Consider the following 17435-nt stretch of genomic DNA (forward strand, 5'->3'; position numbering starts at 1 on the left):
AGGATAGACGGCAGGGGAGGGGGCCTCCGACTGCCACTACCAGCTAGTGATAGGGCTGTGGAGCACAAAATTGGAACTTTTAGAAGTCGGCTCTGCTGAGGGATGTCGCTCCAGTGGCTAAGCAGGGGGTGGAAGCCTCGAGGTACAGTGTGGTCTCAGGACCCTTGGGGTCCCAGAAAGATGGGGGTGCCTGAGTGCCACAGAGCTCCCAGGTATAGGAGCGGGGAAGCCGGCTGCAGAGACGGAGCCAATGAGCGGGCTCTCAGCTCCGGGTTGCCATAAACCTTGATCCGCGCACAGTCAGGCCACTGCTCCTCCAGCAGAGACCCAACAAGCGGCAGATCCAGGGAGACTCTCCTTCCTTCTCCAGGAGGAGCGGCGTGGGAGCCCACCGCAAGGATCTGCTGGGTTTGGAGACTCCACACAGGGTTGTGAGCCAGAGATAGAAACACTCTGTCACAGGTCGGTAAGCATGGAGTGCGCCAGGGACCGGGGAGATGGGAATGACTGATTGCTTTTCTCTGGGGGCTCAGTGAGGAGCAGGGCCCCCAGTTCTCGGCTCCTCCATGGCAGAGATTGGGAGGCCACCATTTTCACTCTCATCCTCCAAAGCTGTACCAAAAGCTTGCAGTTCCGGAACAAAAGCTCCCGAGGGCAAACCCAAGCAGATTACTTAGCCCAGACCGGCAAGGGCAGGGCAATTCTGCCTCCAGCAAAGGCATTTGGGAACCAGGGCAACAGGCCCCTCCCCCAGAAGATCAGCAAGAACAGCCAGCCAAGATCAAATTTACCAATCAATGAGAACGGCAGAACTCCAGCGATAGGGGAATACTGCACATAGAATTCATGGCTTTTTTACCATGATTCTTTAGTCTTTCAAAGTTAATTTTTTTTTAGCTGTCTTTTTTTTTTTTTTGAATTTTTCTTTTTCCCTTTTTCAACCAACATCTCATCAATCCCTTTTTTAAAAAAACATTATTTTTATTTTTCATTTTTAGAGTCATATTCTATTCCTTCATATTAGTTACCCTTATTTTTGGCACATATATATAAGTTGTTTTCTCTTTAAAATTTTGAGATACAGTTTCTCCTAACAGATCAAAATATACCCTAAATCTCTAGTGTATGGCTTTTTTCTAGTCTCCTGCCCGATCACAATCTCTCCCATTTTTTTCTTTTTTCTTTTTTAAATCCTCTTCTTTCTATTTGCAAACAACTTATCTTATCAATTCCTTTTATAAAATTTTTTTATAATTTTCATCTTTACACTCATATTCCATCCCTTCATCATATCAGCCGTTATTTTTGTACATATATAAGTTTTTCTTTCTTTAAAATTTTGGGAGGCACTTTCTTCTAAAAGAACAAAATACACCCAAAATCTAGTGTGTGGCACTGATCTATGCACGAGCCTGATCATATTTGATCATATTCTGTTTTTTGTTTTGTTTTGTTCTGTTTATGTTTGTTTCTATCTTTTTCTCTTTTTTTCTTTTTCTTTATTCTTTCTTCCCCTTTCTTTTCCTCTGGTTTCAGGTCTTTTCTGATTTGTTTAGAGTATATTTTCTGGGGACGTTATAACCCTGTTAGCATTTTGTTCTCTCATTCATCTATTCTCCTTTGGACAAAAGGACAAGACAGAAAAAATCACCTCAACAAAAAGAACAAGAAGTAGTACCGATGCCAGGGACCTACTTAATATGGACATTAGTACAATGTCAGACCTAGAGTTCAGAATCATGATTTTAAAGATACTAGCTGGGCTTGAAAAAAGCATGGAAGTTATTAGAGAAACCCTTTCTGGAGAAATAAAAGAACTAAAATCTAACCAAGTCGAAATCAAAAAGGCTATTCATGAGGTGCAATCAAAAATGAGGGCAGTAACTGCTAGGATAAATGAGGCAGAAGAGAGAATCAGCGACATAGAAGACCAAATGATGGAAAATAAAGAGGCTGAGAAAAAGAGAGAGAAACAACTACAGGATCATGAGGGCAGAATTTGAGAGGTAAGTGATACCATAAGACGAAACAACATTAGAATAATTGGGATCCTAGAAGAAGAAGAGGGGGGGGGGGCAGAAGGTATATTGGAGCAAATTGTAGCAGAGAACTTCCCTAATTTGGGGAAGGAAACAGGCATCAAAATCCAGGAGGCACAGAGAACCCCTCTCAAAATCAATAAAAATAGGTCAACACCCCGACATCTAATAGTAAAACTTACGAGTCTCAGAGACAAAGAGAAAATCCTGAAAGCAGCCTGGGAGAAGAGATCTGTAACCTACAATGGTAGAAACATTAGATTGGCAACAGACCTATCCACAGAGACCTGGCAGGTCAGAAAGGACTGGCATGATATACTCAGAGCACTAAATGAGAAAAATATGCAACCAAGAATACAATATTCAGCTAGGCTGTCAATGAAAATAGAAGGAGAGATAAAAAGGTTCCAGGACAAACAAAAACTAAAGGAATTTGCAAACACGAAACCAGCCCTACAAGAAATATTGAAAGGGGTCCTCTAAGCAAAGAGAGAGCCGAAAAGCAACACAGACCAGAAAGGAACACAGACAATATACAGTAACAGTCACCTTACAGGCAATACAGTGGCACTAAATTCATTTCTTTCAATAGTTACCCTGAACGTAAATGGACTAAATGCCCCAATCAAAAGACACAGGCTATCAGATTGGATTAAAAAACAAGACCCATCGATATGCTGTCTACAAGAGACTCATTTTAGATCCAAAGACACCCCCAGGTTGAAAGTGAAGGGGTGGAAAACCATTTACCATGCTAATGGACACCAAAAGAAAGCTGGGGTGGCAATCCTTATATCAGACAAATTAGATTTTAAACCAATATATAATTGGGAGCAGCCAATTATATGAGGCAATTAATAACAAAAGGAAAGAAACACATTGACAACAATACAATAATAGTGGGGGACTTTAACACCCCCCTGACTGAAATGGACAGATCATCTAAGCAAAAGATCAACAAGGAAATAAAGACTTTAAATGACACACTGGACCAAATGGACTTCACAGACATATTCAGAACATTCCATCCCAAAGCAACAGAATACACATTCTTCTCTAGTGCCCATGGAACATTCTCCAGAATAGATCACATTCTAGGTCACAAATCAGGTCTCAACCGGTACCAAAAGATTGGGATTATTCCCTGCATATTTTCAGACCACAATGCTTTGAAACTAGAACTCAATCACAAGAGGAAAGTCGGAAAGAACTCAAATACATGGAGGCTAAAGAGCATCCTACTAAAGAATGAATGGGTCAACCAGGAAATTAAAGAAGAATTTAAAAAATTCATGGAAACCGAAGAAAATGAAAACACAACAGTTCAAAATCTTTGGGATACAGCAAAGGCAGTCCTAAGAGGAAAGTATATAGCAATACAAGTCTTTCTCAAGAAACAAGCAAGGTCTCAAATTAACAACCTACACGTAAAAGAGCTAGAGAAAGAACAGCAAATAAAGCCTAAACCCAGCAGGAGAAGAGAAATAATAAAGATCAGAGCAGAAATCAATGAAATAGAAACCAAAAGAACAGTAGAACAGATCAACGAAACTAGGAGCTGGTTCTTTGAAAGCATTAACAAGATTGATAAACCCCTGGCCAGACTTATCAAAACGAGAAATGACCCAAATCAACAAAATCATGAATGAAAGAGGAGAGATCACAACCAACACCAAAGAAATACAAATAATTATAAAAACATATTAGGAGCAAATATATGCCAGCAAATTAGGTAACCTGGAAGAAATGGATGCATTCCTAGAGATGTATCAACTACCAAAACTGAACCAGGAAGAAATAGAAAACCTGAACAGACATATAACCACTAATGAAATTGAAGCAGTCATCAAAAATCTCCCAACAAACAAAGCCCCGGGTCAGATGTCTTCCCAGGGGAATTCTACCAAACATTTAAAGAAGAATTAATACCTATTCTCCTGAAACTGTTCCAAAAAATAGAAATGGAAGGAAAACTTCCAAACTCATTTTATGAGGCCACCATTACCTTGATCCCCAAACCAGACAAAGACCCCATCAAAAAGGAGAATTACAGACCAATATCCTTGATGAACATGGATGCAAAAATTCTCACCAAAATACTAGCCAATAGGATCCAATAGTACATTAAAAGGATTATTCACCACAACCAAGTGGGATTTATCCCTGGGCTGCAAGGTTGGTTCAACATCCGCAAATCAATCAACATGATACAATACATTAACAAAAGAACAAGAATCATATGATCCTCTCAATAGATGCAGAAAAAGCATTTGACAAAGTACAGCATCCTTTCTTGATCAAAACTCTTCAGAGTATAGGGATAGAGGGTACATACCTCAATATCATAAAAGCCATCTATGAAAAACCTACAGCAAATACCATTCTCAATGGGGAAAAACTGTAAGTTTTCCCCCTAAGGTCAGGAACGTGGCAGGGATGTCCACTATCACCACTGCTATTCAACACAGTATTAGAAGTCCTAGCCACAGCAATCAGACAACAAAAAGAAATAAAAGGCATCCAAATCAGCAAAGAAGTCAAACTCTCACTGTTTGCAAATGATATGATACTTTATGTAGAAAACCAAAAAGACTCCACCCCAAAACTGCTAGAACTCATACAGGAATTCTGTAAAGTGGCAGGATATAAAATCAATACACAGAAATCAGTGGCATTCCTATACACCAACAACAGGACAGAAGAGCGAGAAATTAAGGAGTCATCCCATTTACAACTGCACCCAAAACCATAAGATACCTAGGAATAAATCTAACCAAAGAGGCAAAGAATCTGTACTCAGAAAACTATAAAATACTCATGAAAGAAATTGAGGAAGACACAAAGAAATGGAAAAATGTTCCATGCTCATGGATTGGAAGAACAAATATTGTGAAGATGTCAATGCTACCTAGAGGAATCTACACATTCAATGCAATCCCCATCAAAATACCATCCACTTTCTTCAAAGAAATGGAACAGATACTCATAAAATTTGTATGGAACCAGAAAAGACCCCGAATAGCCAGAGGAATGTTGAAAAAGAAAAGCAAAGCTGACGGCATCATAATTCCAGACTTCCAGCTCTATTACAAAGCTGTCATCATCAAGACAGTATGGTACTGGCAGAAAAACAGACACATAGATCAATGGAACAGAATCGAGAGCCCAGAAATGGACCCTCAACTCTATGGTCAACTAATCTTTGACAAAGCAGGAAAGAATGTCCAATGGAAAAAAGACAGTCTCTTCAACAAATGGTGTTGGGAAAATTGGACAGCCACATGCAGAAGAATGAAACTGGACCATTTCCTTACACCACACACAAAAACAGACTCCAAATGGTTGAAAGACCTAAATGTGAGACAGGAGTCCATCAAAATCCTAAAGCAGAACACAGGCAGCAACCTCTTCGACCTCAACCGCAGCAACTTCTTCCTAGAAACATCACCAAAGGCAAGGGAAGCAAGGGCAAAAATGAAGTATTGGGACTTCATCAAGATAAAAAGCTTTTGCACAGCAAAAGAAACAGTCCACAGAACCAAAAGACAACTGACAGAATGGGAGAAGATATTTGCAAATGACATATCAGATAAAGGGCCAGTATTCAAAATCTATAAAGAACTTATCAAACTCAACACCCAAAGAACAAATAATCCAATCAAGAAGTGGGTAGAAGACATGAACAGACCTTTTTCCAAAGAAGACATCCAAATGGCTAACAGAGAAATGAAAAACTGCTCAACATCGCTCGGCATCAGGGAAATCCAAATCAAAACCTCAATGAGATACCATCTCACACAAGTCAGGATGGCTAAAATTAACAAGCCAGAAAACGACAGATATTGGCGGGGATGCGGAGAAAGGGGAACCCTCCTACATTGTTGGTGGGAATGCAAGCTGGCGCAACCACTCTGGAAAACAGTATGGAGGTTCCTCAAAAAGTTGAAAATACAGCTACCATATGATCCAGCAATTGCACTACTGGGTATTTACCACAAAGATACAAATGTAGGGATCCAAAGGGGTACGTGCACCCTGATGTTTATAGCAGCAATGTCCACAATAGCCAAACTGTGGAAAGAGCCAAGATGTCCATCGACAGATGAATGGATAAAGAAGATGTGGTCTATATATATAATGGAATATTATGCAGTCATCAAAAGGAATGAGATCTTGCCATTTGCAATGACATGGATGGAACTGGAGGGTGTTATGCTGAGTGAAATAAGTCAATCAGAGAAAGACATGTATCATGACCTCACTGATACGAGGAATTCTTAATCTCAGGAAACAAACTGAGGGTTGCTGGAGTGGGAGTGGGGTGGGAGGGATGGAGTGGCTGGGTGATAGACATTGGGGAGGTTATGTGCTATGGTGAGCGCTGTGAATTGTGCAAGACTGTTGAATCACGGATCTGTACCTCTGAAACAAATAATGCAATATATGTTAAGAAAAAAAAAGAAGATGATAGCAGGAGGGGAAGAACGAAGGGGGGGAAATTGGAGGGGGAGACAAACCATGAGAGATGATGGACTCTGAAAAACAAACTGAGGGTTCTAGATAGGAGGGGTTTGGGGGGATGGGTTAGCCTGGTGATGGGTATTAAAGAGGATACGTTCTTCATGGAGCAGTGGGTGTTATGCACAAACAATGAATCATGGAACACTACATCAAAAACTAATGATGTAATGTATGGTGCTTAACATAACAATAAAAAATTAAAAAAAAAAAGAAATACTAGGGGAGTCTTTCAGGCTGAAATGAAAGAACACTAAGACAGTAACTCAAGTACACATAAAGAAATAAAAAACACCAGTAAAGTTAACTACATAGGTAAATATTAAAGATGGTATCAATGTTATTTTGTTGTTAACTCTTTTCTTCTAAGTAAAAACTACAGAAAGCAAAATTTATAAAACTGTGTTGATCAACTTATAACGTATGTAGATAAAATTTGTATGACAATAGCACAAAAGAAAGTGAAGGGAACAGAATTATACTGGAACAAAATTTTTATATACTATTAAAATCAAATTATTATTAATCTGAATTGGATTGGTTTTACATTAAGATGTTATAATAACCCCCAAGATAACCACTAAGAAAATAACCCCAAAAAATACATTAAAAGAAGCAAAAGGGTATTAAAATGATACACTAAATATTACATTAAGCACAAAAGAAGGCAGTAATGGAGAATACCGCAACAAAGAAGACATAAGCTGTGTGGAAAGCAGTGGAAAATAGCATTCATAAATCCTACCCCATCAGTAAGTATGTCAAATGTAAACAAACACTTTAATAAAAAGCAGTTTGTAGAATGAATATAAAGACATGATCCAACTATGTGTTGTCTACAAGAGACACACTTTAGACAGTAACCAAAGGAGGGCTGCAGTGGCTATGCCAAGATCAGAGAAATATTTTAATACAATTTTAAAAATATATTAATGTGAGAATAGCATTCACAAATGAAGATATAATCACACTGGCTTCTGTGCTAGTTAGATAACATCTAGAGCAGAAGTCAGCAAACCATGATCTGTGGGCAAAATCTGACCCAACCACTTGTTTTTGTAAAAACAGTTTTTTTGCAACACAATCATGCTCATCATTTACTTATTGTCAATGGCTACTTTCACACTACAATGGCAGAGGTAAGTAGTTATGATAAACACTGTATGGCTGTCAAAATCTAAAATATTTATAGCTGGCCTTTTATAGAAAAAAGGTTGCTGACTGTTGATCTAGAGTATTAATGTTTACTTTGGGGACATCAAATTTTAAAAGAAATACTAATAAAAAAGAGAAGGGTAAACAGATAATAAAGGACAAGGAAATAATGTTATTTAAAGAATAATTTATGGCACAGGGTATGATTAGCCTGAAAGATTTAGGGAAGAGAGAATAATTTTTACATACTTAGAGAACTATCCTTTGGAAGAGAAATTAGACTAATTGGGGGCTGCTTCAAAAGAAATAACAGAGACCATCACGCAGAATTTTATAGGGAACTACGGGAAAACCTGAGGTGCTTAAAATGGAACGGGCTACTTTACAAAGCAGTAACTTTTCATCAAAGTAATTATGTAAGCAAATGTGGAATGTCCATTTGTCAGAGATAGTGCAGAAAGACACCCACGCAATGAATAGGTAGCTGTATAAAAAAGTAATCAGACCGGACATTGGGTGTAGAAATTACTTTTAATAAATTAATAAAATATGAAAAAGGAATTAGAAAATACTTTGAGAGGAAAGAAAATGAGGACACAACTTACCATAACTTATGGGATGCAACTAGGGCAGTTCTTAGAGAGTAACTTATAGGTATAAATGACTACATTTAAAAAGAAGAAAAATCTAAAATCAATAATCTATGCTTCCACTTAAGACACTGGAAAAGAAAAAAAAAAAGCAAACTAAATCCAAAGCAAGCAGAAAGAAGGAAATAATAAATATTAGAGCAGAAACTGAAATAGACAATATAAAAATGACAGAGAAAATAAAACCAAAAGTTGACAGTCTTTTAGGTACCTGACCAAACCAATAAAAGAATCAAATTACTAAAATCAGGACTCAAAGATGAGACATTATTACTGACTTTAGAAAAATAAAAAGGATTATTATAAGGGAATACAATGAACAACTGTGTGTTAACTACTTCTATAACCTGGATGAAACTGACAAATTCCTAGAAAGACACTAACTACCGAAACTGACTCAAGAAAAAAAGAAAATCTCAATAGACCTATAATAAGTGAAGAGACTGAATTAGTAATAATAATAAACTACTCACGAAGAAAAACCCATACACAGATAGCTTTACTGGTGAATTCTACCAAACATCTAAAAAATCAAGTTACAATTCTTCACAACTCTTTAGAAGTTGAAGAGGAGGGAACACTTCCTAACTCATTCTATGAGGTCGGTATTACCCACATACCAAAAAGCAAAACATCACAAGAATACTAAAGACCAATATCTCTTATGACTACAAATACAAAAAGCCTCAACAAAATACTAGCAAACCAAATCCAACAATATATAAAAAGAATTATACACCATGACCGAGTGGGATTTATCTTGAGAAATATAAGATTGATGTAGATCTGGAAACCAATTTATGTAGCATTCTCATATGAATAGAATAAAGGACAAAAAGCACATGATCACCTCGACAGAGGCAGCAAAAACATTTGACAAAATTCAATACTCTTTTATGTATAAACATTCAACAAACTAGGAACAGAAGGCAAATTCCTCAACTTGATAAAGGGCATCTATAGAAAACCCACAACTAAACATTCTTAATGGTGTATGACTCAATGTTTTCTTGATAAGATCAGAAACAAGATAGGGATGTTCCTCTATTTTTTTTTTTAGATTTATTTATTTATTTGAGAGAGAGAGCATGGGGGGCGCAGGGAGGGGCACAAGGAGAGGAAGAAGAGAAGCATACTCCCTGCTGAGCACAGAGCCCCATGCTGGTTTGATCCTAGGACCCAACCTGGAGACCAGGACCTCAACCTAAACCAAGAGTTGGGAACTCAACCAACTGAACCACCCAGGCAACCCCACTCTCACTATTTCTATTAAACACTGTACTGGAGATTCCAGAAAGGGCAATTAGGCCAAAAATGAAATAACAGGCATCCAGAGGGGGAAACGAAGAAGTAAAACTATTTCTATTTGCAGATAACATAATCTTGCATACAGAAAATCCTAAGGAATCAACAAAAAATTTATTACAACTAATAAATGAGTTCAGCAAGTTTGAGAATATAAAATCAATTTTTAAAAATCAGTTGTATGCCTATACACTTTTTTTTAAAGATTTTATTATTTTTTTGAGAGAGAGAGAGCACAAGCAAGCATAAGCAGGGGGAGAGGGAGAAGCAGACTCCCTGTTGAGCAGGGAGCCCAACATGGGGCTTGATCCCAGGACCCTGAGATCATGACATGATCCGAAGGCAGAGACTTAACTGACTGAGCCACCCAGGCTGGAAGACTTAATATTGTTAAGATGACAATATTCCCCAAAGGTTTCTACAGATTTAATGCAATCCCTATCAAAATCTCAACTATCTTCTTTGTAGAAATTGATAAAGTGATACTAAAATTCATATGGAAGTTCAATGAATCCCAAGTAGCCAACATAATCTTGAAAAAGAACAAAGTTGGAAGAGTCACACTTCTTGACTTCAAAACTTACTACAAAGCTACAATAATCAAGACAATATGGTAATGGCATAAGTTACAGACCAACAGAACAGGATTGATTGTCCAGAAATAAACCCATACATTTATGGTCAATTCATTCTTGGGGGAAAGAATAGTCTTTTCAAATGATACTGCTGGGAAATTGGACATCCACATGCAAAAATATGAATTTGGACCCCTACTTCACATCATATACAAAAATAATTCAAACTGTATCAAAGACTTAAATATAAGGTGCTAAAAGTATAAAACTCTTAGAGGAAAACCAACCAACAATTCCACTTTAGGTATTTGTCTGAAGAAAACAAAAACATTAACTAGAAAAGATATATGCACTTCCATGTTCACTGCAGCATTATTCCCTCAATAGCCAAGACACGAAAACAACCTAAGTGTTGATGGATGAATAAAGAAATTGTAGTATATATACACAATGGAATATTATTTAAGCCATAAAAAAGAATGAAATCTTGCCATTCACAACACATGGATAAACCTTGAGGACACTATGCTAAGTAAAATAAGTCAGACAGAGAAAGACAAATACTGCATGATCTCTCTTACACGTGAAATCTAAAAAAGCTCATAGATATAGAGAATCAAGCTCATAGAAACAAGAGGTAGATTGGTGGTTACCAATCTATTGGAATGGAGGGAGAAATGGGTGAACTGTTTTTTTTTTTAATTTTAGTTTAAATACACTGAATATTATAATAAAACCTTAAAAAATGAAACTTAAAATCCTCGAAGAAAACAAAAATAAAGTAAATGTATAAAATGCTTCAATTAAATAAAAACAGGTGTAAATTTTCATGACCTTTGATTATAATGGCAGTGTTTTCAAGAAGTGACATGAAAAGAACAAGCAAAAAAAGCAAAATAGATAAACTGGACTTCATCTAAATTAAGAGCTTTTGGGCAGCAAAGGCCACCACCCAAAGAAAAAGGAAAAAAAAAACCCTCACAGAATGGGAGAAAATTTTTCTGAACCTCATATATACAAGTCTCTGAAAGTCTCTGATAAGAGCCTTGTATTTAGAATATATAAAGAACTGGGACGCCTGAGTGGTTCAGTAATTACGCGTCTGCCTTCCGCTCAGGTCATGATCCCAGGGTGCTGGGATCAAGCCCCGCATCAGGCTCCCTGCTCAGTGGGAAGCCTGCTTCTCCCTCTCCCCCTCCCCCTGCTTGTGTTCCCTCTCTCGCTGTGTCTCTCTCTGTCAAATAAATAAATAAAATCTTTAAAAAAAAAAAGAATACATAAAGAACTTGTGATTGCTTCGGTAGCACATATACTAGGATATATAAAGAACTCTTTCAACTCAATTAGAAAAAGACAAAAACCCAATTGTTTAAATGACCAAAGGATCTGAACAGACATTTCTCCACAGAAGATATACAAATGGCCAATAAGCAAACAAAATATGCACAACATCTTTAGCCATCAGGGAAATATAAGTCAAAACACAATGAGATACCACTTCACATACCACCCATGGCTATAATCAAAAAGATGTAATAACAAGCCTTGGTGAGGATGTGGAGAAATTGGAACGCTCACATGTTGGTGGTGGGAATGTAAAGTGGTGCAGCCACTTTGGAAAACAGCCTGGTAGTTCCTCAAAAGGAGTTACCATATGACCCAGCAATTCCACTCTTAATTAAGCATATAACCAAAGGAATGGAAACATAAGTCCTGCACAAAATTTGTACACAAATGTTCATAGCAGCACAGCTGTTATTTAAAAAAAAATTGTAATCATACTGGGGTTCTTAGAAGTAGATTCCTTGTGCACTGGATTCAAGGCTTTTGCAGGCACAGATTTAACCAACCTAAAATCTATCAATTAATTACCTATTAGCTCATTTGTGAAACCTTTCCTCTTCCTATCTTTCCTAGGTTTTGGCCTCTTCCACATGACCCTGCATATGAGGCCTCCAATCTCACAAAGCCTCCTTGCCTAGCTTCCATCAAGCGAGGCTCCATCTAATGCTGATTGTCTCTATAGTAACCAACTAGAAATGCTGCTATGCTTAGCAGTGGCTTTGTGCAAGCAGTGCTCTAGCCTAGAGAGGTTTTAAAGATTTGAGTCCTTTCTCTACTTACCACACAATTCTCCTGATTTCGGAAAAAGAGAGCATCTGATGAATGAAAGGTAGAAGGTTAAAGAGAAAAGGACTGAATATAAAACATGAAGGAAGATGGATGAGCGGAGACTGAGTTCAAGAGGAAAATGAATTTACAAGGAGCTTCGTTTATTAGAGGGGTAAGAACACATGGTAAAAGAGTAGATACAAGAAATAGAAAATAATTATTAAGCATTTCCATTCATATTCTTCTGGTCAGAAACACTATAATGATATTAACATCAACAAACTGTCAACAACAAACAGTTGTTTATATCTTCAACAAATTTGTAACCTAATGATGGGTAGCAGTGAACACAAAACAGTGAAAATGTTATTAATGAGGTGGAACACAGAATGGGGGGGGTCATACTTTATGTAACACATATGGAAACCGGTGGCTCAGTTGGTTAAGCGACTGTCTTCGGCTTGGGTCATGATCCTGGAGTCCCGGGATTGAGTCCCACGTCGGGCTCCCTGCTCAGCGGGGAGTCTGCTTCTCCCTCTGACCCTCTTCCTTTTCATGCTATCTCTCATTCTCTCTCTCTCAAATAAATAAATAAAATCTTTAAAAAAAAATATAGCAAAGCATTCTAGGATGTGTAGTTCCATCCTCCCCCAGACATCCCTTCTGCAACAGGAGGCTTGACCTCTGTAGTGCCTCAAGGGGGAGACTCCCATAGCTTTGCCTTGGCTGAGCCTCCTCTCACTCCCAGTATATACCTGCGCTAACATCATTCATGGACTTGTGTTCCTCAAGAGTTCATTAAGCAAGACATTACTACTATGTCTGCCAGCCTCTGGGTTCTTCGAGGAAATGATACCAATTGCTTTTTCTACTCATAAAGGCCACTTTAAATATCTGACAGAGGAGAGAGAGACTAGAGAAGCACTAGGTCAGCAATTAAAGGAACAAGTTTCTGAGCACCCGTGTCTTCATTTGTTATGTGGAATGATAATACCCTACCCTCCTACCATCCCAGGATGTTTTGAAGCTTAAAAAAAGGTTATTTAAACGTTCTTTACAAATGATAAAGAAAGCATCACACCATATATATACATATGTACCATATATATATCTTACCATATATGTATATATATATATATACACATAAACTATACACACATGAACACACATACACACATAGCCTTTATTGTGATACTCTATTTTGCCTCCCACAGAACTTTAAGAATAACTAAAGTTGCATCTAACACATTCTATTTTGTACCATACTCACTTGATTACATAGTTATCTTTCCAATAAAGTCTATGTATGTTTTGTCTTTGACTATTCCACAGACACTAGGACAATTTCACATAATAAATGCTCTCTCTATATAATGAGTTATTAAAATCATTACTGTAGGATTTATTCCTTTTAGAAATGTAAACTCCAGCAAATCTTGACATTCTACATTTATATAGAAAATCTTATTTAAAACTATCCATTAAGGGATGCCTGGGTGGCTCAGTTGGTTAAGCGTCTGCCTTCAGCTCAAGTCATGATCTCAGGGTCCTGGGATGGAGTCCCACATCAGGCTCCTTGCTCAGCAGGGAGCCTGCTTCTCCCTCTGCCTGCCGTTGCCCCTCCTTGTACTCTATCTCTGATAAATAAATGAATAAATAAATAAATAAATAAATAAATAAATAAATAAATTCTTTTAAAAATGATTAAAATTCATTAAATTTTGACATCCTGTAACTAATAAATAATTGGGAGCCCTTTAAACTAACTAAAGATCATACTACAACAAGCCTTACGTGAGAATTTTTTTTAAAAGATGTGGTCAATAATGCAAATGTCTCTTTAAAGAGAATTAAATGCAGGGCTAATATAATTACCCCAGGTGGAAATCCAGGATTTGAACAAAAGCAAGAGGTTAGCACTTCCATTCCTATAACTTCTGCAGCAGGCAGGAGCTGAGACCTGATTTAAATCTTAGTTATAATATATTTTAATTCAGTGTATTTTAATTCAATTTAGTTCTAGTTCATTTTAATTCACTCTTTCATCTTTTGTGTGTGACTTCAAGTTTAAGATTCTTAAAAAGCCCTCTGCAGAGGAGCTTTGGAGCAAGGAAGCAAGCTGCATCTTGTCCCTTCAGATTTTAAGTTGTATGCCCAACACCAGTAGGTACTTTCTCTGAATAGCTACGGCACACCACTCCACACCCCGCCACAACCTACTGGCATGGCTAAATGGTCACCTCATTTCACACCACAGAAAGCACTTGATAACAGACCAATAACTGGATTAAATAAATTTAGATTGCCAAATATGCCTAACTGTGAGGGAAAATAATTGTAGCTGTATTCTTTTGCTAGGGCCACTATAACAAAATACCAGCCTGGGTAGCTTACACAATATAAATGTATTTTCTCACAGTTTTGGAGGCTAGAAGTACAAGATTAAGGTGTCAGCAGGGTTGGTTTCTTTTACAGCCTCTCTTTGGCTTGCAAATAGTTGCCTTCTTGCTGTGTCCTCAGATGGTCTTTTCTCTGTGTATGCTACCCTTACTGTCTCTCTTTACGTCCAAATTCCCTCCTATCTAGGGACACCAGTTAGATTGGATTAGGGCCCACTTTCAGGAATTCATTTTAACTTAACGACCTCTTTAAAGGCCTTATCACCAAAAACAGTCACATTCTGAGGTACTGGAGAGTTAGGGCTTCAACATATGAATGGGGTGGGGGGACACAGTTCAGCCTATAACAATAGCTAACTAGGTTCATTTATCTCTGTTCCAGAGGCACTAGTTTAGGCTTTGTTCATCTTAGAACCCAAAGGATCTCTTTCAACCATCCTTCTCCCACATAATCTGTACAGAGAGAAGCAATTTTGGAGATTATATTCTATGTAGCCCTCCAAGCATCATATGGGTCCCCTTGGGTACTTAATAAATGAAGACACTCATGGTGCCCCATCTATTACAATATGGTTAGCTGTTTCAGAGTCACCAAAAAGTTGTCCAGCAAGAGATCTTATAACTTGTCTCTGAAACCAGTGATACTTTTACAATGTTTTCCCTTCTATGAGATTTGAAATATGCCACCGCACATCTGGGAATTCCTTTGACCTTTTTTGCGAAGTATTGTCAACGGTGAAGAAACTATGGGAAAAAAGTGCTCAAAGGCTCTTTAATGTTTCTGAGGAGCAATAATAAAAGAGTTAGGACAGGCAACATGAGAGGTCCAGAGCCAATATTTGTGGCTTCCAGTGGACTATTAAGGAGGGTCATTTTTCCCTTAAATATGGTTGTATATGACATGTTAAACAAAAGGTTTTAAAGAAAATAAGCCAAACTAGTGGTATCCAGGTTGATCTTTTCAGTTCTTGATGCATCAAGTTTTATGGAAGGCATACCTACGGTCAGACTGCAAAATACACTTTATTTTACCAGGCTTATAATGTCATTTTTATAAAGCAAGTAAATTAGAATCTCCTCTTAAGAGTGCCTGCAACAATCAGAAAACTGTATACACCATTCTCAAGGGAGTCATGTTTTAATCTTCAAACGGCCATTTATCTTACATATCTAGTGTATCTTAACAGCATACAGCAATTAACACTTTATCTTGGCTAGTGTTAGGACCAGCACTATTAGGAGTGAACAGAGAATATAGTTTATCAGTCACAGTAATCTGCATCTATCACCACACAAACAACTGGGCTTGAGGTAACCTTTTCTGGTAGGTTCTGGTTTACTGTTTAATCCATTGCCAATAAAATGAGAACCCCCACTCTAAGTAGTTTTCCTAAATATGGGGAGGCCTGGTATTACCTGTGCCATATTAACTTTCAAAAGACCAGCAGATAAAGAAGCCACATCAACAGCAACCTACTTAAGTATGAACAATGCCGAAAGAATGACAACTCAAAATCCTGGGCACTATACTAAAAAACAACTCCTTCGGCACAGATGGTACTTAAGAAATAATATTTTCTCTGAATTTAATTAGCCAAGGTCATTGGTTTCACTCAAAACACTGAAGGGAAAAAAATAATGGTTTATGAACAGCAGGTATTAAAAGAAATATAGCACTCTCACTAGGTAAACAAAAATTGTTCAACGCCACAAATGGGTTAAAACCTGTCCCTTTCCCCACAATGGTAGTCAAACAGCATAAATGAATTGACATGAATGCCAATGAATCAAGCAAAGACTCCTTAAAAAACTTGTTTGTGGTACCACAAATTTTTATTTAGTAACGGTTTGTCATAAATTTTTTGAAAATCCTATGTCCTGGTATGCTGCTGTCTTTACTCTTCCTTTCCCTTTCTTATATTTTTTGCCCTTTGGTTTCCTGACACTTCCATTTTCTTTTTATGTTCCTGTTTATGTTCACCAAACGACAGAAACCTGGGGTGTAACTGATCACATCTCTAGCAATCTTTTTCTTATTCTAGGGCTTTCCAGATTAGAACGGGAGACCCAGGTGCAGCCCAAATATCACCTATTCAGATTTTCCAAGCAAAGTGTGCGTGGAAAAGCCTCTCTTCACCCTTCATTTTGTGTCTATTTAACTAACGGCGCTGTAGTGCCCAAACGCAGATATTGACCAAGAACTAGATTTCCAAAATGGCTTTGCTCCTTTCGAGCTGGCATGGGGTCTATAAAATACAATTTATTTCCACTGCAACCAACCCTTCTCTCCACCCCAAATGTTACCCTGTACGTAGACAGCGGAACCTAACCCAGTATAGACAACCGAATCACAGCTCTAAATTCAGTAGAGAGACGACACAACCGTTGGACTGATGTAAAAGAGCGTTAAAAAAAAAAAAAAACCAAAAAACAAAATCCAAGCAGAAATCACACCAAGCAAAAACCCGAGGGGCGGGCGTCGCCCAGAATCGCGCCCTCCCGCCGCCTCGCCGGCCGCGAGCACGCCTCCCCGTCGCGGCCACGCCTCCTCCGACCCCCGCCCCGCCCCGCCGCGGCCACGCCCGACGTGAGGCGCGGGAGCCGCCGGGCCGGAGGCGGGGCCTGCGCCGCCCTTCCCCCTCCCACCCCCCGTTGCCGCCGGCGGCCTCCGCGCGGGCCTCC

General features: G+C 38.3%; 1 protein-coding gene across 7 annotated transcripts in view; it reads right to left on the minus strand.

Annotated features, from left to right (window-relative positions):
- The window catches only part of MCM9 (minichromosome maintenance 9 homologous recombination repair factor), a 189028-nt gene that overhangs the window by 136698 nt on the left and 34895 nt on the right, over positions 1–17435 (minus strand). The gene's annotated exons all lie outside the window — the stretch shown is intronic.

Source organism: Callorhinus ursinus, unplaced genomic scaffold, assembly GCF_003265705.2.
Source record: "Callorhinus ursinus isolate GAN/ISIS: 27379988/994484 unplaced genomic scaffold, GSC_fseal_2.0 scaffold6, whole genome shotgun sequence".
Lineage (NCBI taxonomy): Eukaryota > Metazoa > Chordata > Mammalia > Carnivora > Otariidae > Callorhinus > Callorhinus ursinus.